Genomic DNA, 6,824 nt, shown 5'->3' with positions numbered 1-6,824 from the left:
TTTAATGCTCAATTTATAACATCTCAGCCCTATACTGACTCAAATGTAGGAATCCCCCAAACAAAGTACACCCCATCCTTTCTGGTGAGCTACAAAGCATCATCATGCATATGCTCACAGCTAATCCCCAGTTTCCTGTTCTCCAGCCTCCTAACTAGAGGCCACTATTTAGGACATCACCTAAAGAAACTCACCACTGCAGGTATCAGTGTCTTTCTAGAGACATCCTTGGTACCAGGAAGGTTTTATCCCAGTGTTCCTTCACAAGAAGCCTGAGTGATGCTTGATCCTCTGCAGAGCTGGGAAGATTTGCCCTAGCCTTGGTTTGATCTCATCTTGTCACTTGGGCCCTGAAGTGACATTGTTCAAGACTATCTCAGGAATGTTCTCCCTTCAACTGCTTCAAATTTATTTATCCTAACAATTTATGCAACCAAACAAGACATGTAGTGTTTGCATTTCCTATCTCCATCAACATACATCTTTTTAAGTAAAAATCACAAAGGACATACTTGCCATAGGCACTTGCAGAAAGCATACATACTATCTCTAGTTATATAGGAGATCGGAGGGAGTTTATTTCCAGAATTCAAGTGCATGCCCAGGCTAAATACAGTGAATTTTGGTTAAAAGTCCTTGTTCTTTTCCTTGAATGATTTAGATGATCATTTTAACATCTCGCTAAACTGTTCAGAAATAGAATATCTATGTTAAAAAAGTAATATAAACTAATGATTATATTACAAACATGTAAAAATAATAAAAGAACCCCACATATAAGCCAAAAGAGAAAATAGTCCATATTTATTCTTTTAAAGGAAAACAAATGTACAGAACAATAATGCAATTTCACTTACTAAGTGCCAAGTGGGGAATAAACAGGCTAGGAAAGACACCAGGGGGAAAAAACTGCTTAATTATCAACCTCAGTAATAATTCTTTTTCAATTATTTTTAAGTTATAATTATTTTTCGTTCGTAAAAGATTATAGAAAAATATTGCCACAATGGAATGTGTAGTCTATTCCTCAGAGGAGCCTGTTGAGATTAAAAAGTTTTATCTCAGTAATAATTAGAACTTCTGTACAATAGTGTGTCAATAACTTCTAGTTTCTATATTATTTTTTTTAAAGATCTTATTTCTTTATTTGACAGAGAGAGAGACAGCGAGAGAGGGAACACAAGCAGGGGGAGTAAAAGAGGGAGAAGCAGGCCTCCCGCCGAGCAGGGAGCCCCACGTGGGGCTCGATCCAGGACCCCGGGATCATGACCTGAGCCGAAGGCAGACATTTAACAACTGAGCCACCCAGGTGCCCCTAGTTTCTATATTATGTACCTAGCTTGCCTAGCCATGTCTTTTCTCACTGGCATCTTGTAAAATTATGAATAAGCAATTTCTAGAGCATGGATTCCTAAATGTGGTAGCACATCGCAATCACCTGGGAAAGTGTGAAAGGAATCACTGATTTGGGGCTTCACGCCTAGAAATTCTGATTAAATTGGTACATGGTGTGGCCTGGCTTTAAGAGACTAACAAGTCACCAGGTGATTCTAAGGGCAATGTTACCACCCAGCTCAGATTTGTGATGAGGATGAAATTAAATTGTGTAAAGCATTCAGCAGCCTGGCACATGGAGTACATGCAATATGGATTAGCAATTCATAATTTTGATTACTATTAAGTTAAATAATCTATGTAGACCATATATCAAAGAACCTGACACACTAAATGTTTGTTGGTACTGTGTTATGATTATTTAAATTACATAACTTAAACTATTTTTTTTACATATAAAATTCTATTATTTAAATAAAGTTGAGTTATTTAATCTGCATTGCCTTCTATGGTCACATTACCAAATGTAAGCCCTGTGCAGCAGTTGATTTTTAAAGAGCTTAATGAAGAGATAAATCTATTGCTGCACTTAAAAAATAGACTAGAATGAAACACCTCGTCTTTTTAAAGATGAATTTGGACAACATCCCAGGCCATCCATCTTCGTGTCCAAAGTATAGCTCTGATAAGCTAAGAATTAAAGTAAATCAGAGATATTATATGCTATACGGATAGAAGGGTTAACTTTCTCCTGTTGTCGATAAACAATTGCTTCTTGTATTTAATGTTGCATAAGGAGTGATATGTGAATGCTGATGCACAAACAAGTATTAGAAAGAGAAAGGGAAAGAAATAACAGAAATAATGAAATGAAGAGGGTTGTGTCAAATTCTCATTTGAAAAATACCAGGCTCCAACTGATATGATGTTGGATCGGTGGTGTATGCTTACTTTTATGATTTTTATATTGAAATAATTTTAAAATTATAGAAAAGTTGCAAAATAGTACAAAGTTCCCCCATATAACAGTGCTTCACTCAGTTTACCCTAATGTTAATATGTTATGTAACCACAGTAGTTATCAAAACCAAGAAATTAACATTAGAATTGCTATGAACTAGCCTGCAAAATTAATTTCGATTTCACCAGCTTTTCCGGTAAAGTCCTTTTTCTTTTTCTGCCCTAGGATTCATTAAGGGCTACCGCATTTAATAAAGATGTCACATCTCCTTGCTCTCCTCCAATCTGTGACAATTCCTAAATCCTTTGTCTTTTGATCTTACCTTTGTTCTTTTTTTTTAAGATTTTATTTATTTGTCAGAGAGAGGGCGGGGGGGCGGTGGGAGAGAGAGAGCATAAGCAGGGGGAGCAGCAGAAGGAGAGGTAGGCTCCCCACTGAGAAGGGAGCCTGCAAGGCTCCATCCCAGGACCCTGGGATCATGACCTGAGCCAAAGGAAGACGCTGAACTGACTGAGCCACCCAGGCAATCCTTAGACCTTAATGTTTCTGACCTTAACATTTTGAAATGGTCAGTTGTTTTGTAGAATACCCTTCAGTTTGGGTATATCTGATATTTTCATGTGATTGGACTGTGGTTGTGGATTTTTAGTTGGAATGCTACAGAGGTGAGGTACCCTTCTCAGTATAACAATTCAGGACATAGAGGAGGTGGATAGGTCTCATTTTTGTTGATGTTAACCCTGATCACTTTGTTAAGGTGGTATCTGATGGACCCAGTCTCTGCTATAAAGTTACAATTATTCCCTTTGTAATTAACAAATATCTTGGGAGTGATACACTGAGACTATGTAAATACCCTGTTTCTCCTCAAACTTTTGCTCACCAGCTTATCATCCATTGGTGGATCTTGCTTGCAGCAATTATTAGTGTTAAAATTATTAGTTCATGGTTATTTTCTGTTATTCTCATTCCTTCCACACTTATTAATTGGAATTCTTCAGTAAAAAAGAACCATTCTTATTGAAGAGTTAAGCAGGTGAGGGAGATTAAGAGTGGCAGATTTCCAGTTATAAAATAAGCGGGTCACAGAGATGAAAAGTACAGCATGGGAAATGTAGTCCATAATATTGTAATAACTTTGTGTGGTGACAGATGATAACTATACTTCCTGTGGTGAGCATTGAGTAATGTACAGAACTGTCAAATCGCAAGGTGTGTTGTACACCTGAAACTAATATAACATTGGATGTCAACTCTACTTCAATAAAAATAAAAATAAACAATAAAAAAGAGCTATTGCTCTCCTGCATTGACTGATTATCTATAGGTTTCCACCCAGTACTATAATTACTTATTTTGTTGTTTAAATTGTTTCCGTTTTCTCCACTGGGAACTCTTTCAGGTTGATGTCTTTGCCCCTTCGATGTGATGCTTCCTTCTTTGGGCACTTAATTTTTGACACTGCAAAATGTTCCAGAACTTTTTTGTATTTTCTCTGTCCTCGTCCTAGAATCAGGCACTTTTCCAGGTGACTCTGGTTCCTTTCACTGGAGAATGGTATTTAGAAACTAATACGTGGGTATAAGGTGTGCTCACTGCTACTGGGTATCACTGCTCCTAGGCCTTCTCAGTGAGCAGAACTTGGAAATACATATGTATAACCTATGCCTACATACACATCTATATTTATTTCTCTCTATATATCTATCTAGACGTATAATCTAGATTATATATAATCTAGCTATGTATATGTTAACAAAAACATGCATTCATAATGATATCTCCAATTCCAATCCAACACCATGAGATTCATTCTAGGACTCACTCTTTCCTTGTTTGTAGCTTCTTTTTCTGACGGTGAGAACTTGTTCTCATTTTCTACAATATATTTACTTCTTCAACGCTGGTGCATGCATGCATACGGTAGTTTCAGAGTTGTTAACCCATACCTGCATGGGTTATATTAACCAGTATATTCCAGTTATTAACTGGAGTATAAGTGTTATGTAGAGTTATTTTTGTCTTTACTTATACAGTATTTAATCAAAATATTCTTCCAAAGTAACTTAACTTGAACCCCAAATATTTTTTAAAATTTTTTATTGTTAATCACCATACATTACGTCATTAGTTTTTGATGTAGTGTTCCATGATTCATTGTGCATAACACCCAGTGCTCCATGCAGAACATGCCTAATATTTGCTGATTCTTGAAACTCCTTAGTAAGTAAAGAAACATCATTCTTTCCATAACAAGATGAAATTTATCAAATATTCCCACCTTCATTTCATCCAATAGTGTCTTATGAAGCATTATCTTCAGGCAGGCCATGATATATTTGCATATTTTCGACCATTAAACATTTCTTGAGTTGAAGCCAAAACTTTTCTCTCCAGTTTCTACACATTGGACAACAAGTTTATAAATTCCATATTTAAATGATACAGAAGTTGACTTATAAGAGTCAATTAATTCTTGTCATTTAATTCTTTAGGGGTACATACTGGGACCATTACATTTTGTCTAAATGTGCATATTAATAATATAGAAGGAAAAAAACAAAACAAAACCAAGAACTTTATTCTGGTTGTAACTGGAAGCCATGGCAAATCTTATACTATGATCTATTTTTTTTACTACTAGTGAACTGGGGACATACAAAACATATGTAATGGTATGAATATGTATATTTACAAAAAAAAGGTCTATTAATACATGCTCTGTGATACTCCTTTTGTGGAATAATTCTAGATGGATTATCTTCTTTATAAGAAACTCCTTTGCTACGCGTCTTGTTCCTGCCTTATCTTCGGCGTTTTTGTTCTCAGAGCTGCCGATATCAAGATGTCTTCAGGAAATGCCAAAATTGGGCCTCCTGCCCCCAACTTCAAAGCCATGGCTGTTATGCCAGATGGCCAAAGACCTCAGCCTATCTGACTACAAAGGGAAATACATTGTGTTCTTCTTTTACCCTCTTGACTTCACCTTTGTGTGCCCCACGGAGATCACTGCTTTCAGTGACAGGGCAGAAGAATTTAAGAAACTCAACTGTCAACTGATTGGTGCTTCTTTGGATTCTCATTTCTGTCACCTGGCATGGATCAACACACCCAAGAAACAAGGAGGACTGGGACCCATGAACATTCCCTTGGTATCAGACCCCAAGCATACCATTGCTCAGGACTATGGATCTTAAAGGCTGACGAAGGCATCTCGTTCAGGGGCCTCTTTATCATTGATGATAAAGGTATCCTTAGGCAGATCACGGTAAATGACCTTCTTGTCGGCCGCTCTGTGGATGAGACTCTGCGACTGGTTCAGGTCTTCCAGTTTACTGACAAGCATGGGGAAGCGTGCCCAGCTGGCTGGAAGCCTGGCAGTGATACCATCAAGCCTGATGTCCAGAAGAGCAAAGAATATTTCTCTAAGCAGAAGTGGGCGCCGGGTCATTTTAGGGCTGGGCTGCAGTGGGTGGCCATGAAAACAAAATCTCTTTTGTACTACTGTCATGCTTAGAACATAAGACTTTAGACTCTGTGCAGATGTGGTATGGGGACAGGACAGGCCTTTCCTGCAGGGGTTGGGGAGGCCAGCCTTTCTTCCTCTGGAGAGAAGGGCCTGAGCTGTTATGGGGCAGGCCAACTGTTATGTACAGTAGTAGGGCATCACTGTTTGTCTTTTGTTGTTTATATTAAACTTGAACTGAGGGGGAAAAAAAAAAAACTCCTTTGCCATTACTGAGATCTTTTTCACAAAAGCAGACACTAATAAAGTGAAAGATATGTATCTTGTGTGGATAACTGAAGTCTGTGACCCATAATCTGTTCAGTGCTTTAAAAAAAGCTGATCTTTTAAAATACAATTATTTTATCAATCAAAGGGTAAAGAACATTTATCATTATTAGTACCATCGTCTTTCTTGTAGATTTTCTCAGCTGCTTGAGAGCTAGTTCATATTTATAGATTTTGCTTTCTGCATGATGGCATGGGGCCAAGACAGCAGCTAAATGAGGAAGAAAACTTGCAGAAAGCCAAAAGTGCCTCTGCTTCTGGGCAAGCAGTGGTAGGGTGATATGCAGACTTAGGAGAATTGCCAAAAACCTAAGGCCTGGGACGGAATTCACTCAGCCCCAGTAGATAGTGGGTGTGGCTTGAATTAGGAAGGGGGTTGTCTTTCTTGGTGTTTTTTAAATCCTTTTATTTTGGGTTACATTCTCTCACGCTATGGCTTAGCTCATAGTGGATGTTCAAAAGGCATTTCCTGAATGAATGAATGAATGAATGAGTGAATGAATGAATGAACGGCTTGTCAAGTATTTGCTGTTAAGGGCCATGGGAAAGATACCGAAACCTGCAGCTCAACAACCATGCTTTCCCAGCTGCCTTTGGGGTCAAATTTAGTAGGGAGTAGGGGCAGAGGTTCCTGAAGAATCTTTCATCCATACTCTGACCAAAGGCCTCATGAGTTCAAGGAGGATAATGAAGCTGAAATTCTTGATAAATCTTCTCAGGATTTGTCTTCAGTAA

General features: G+C 37.9%; 1 pseudogene; it reads left to right on the top strand.

Moving 5' to 3' along the window:
- Window positions 1-5,141: 5,141 nt before the first annotated feature.
- On the top strand, window positions 5,142-5,813 carry LOC116647101 (annotated as a pseudogene).
- Window positions 5,814-6,824: the final 1,011 nt, after the last annotated feature.

Source organism: Phoca vitulina, unplaced genomic scaffold (genome assembly GCF_004348235.1).
Source record: "Phoca vitulina isolate PV1807 unplaced genomic scaffold, GSC_HSeal_1.0 scaffold39, whole genome shotgun sequence".
NCBI lineage: Eukaryota > Metazoa > Chordata > Mammalia > Carnivora > Phocidae > Phoca > Phoca vitulina.
Note: the sequence above shows the minus strand (reverse complement) of the source record. Positions and strands in the feature narration are given on the sequence as shown.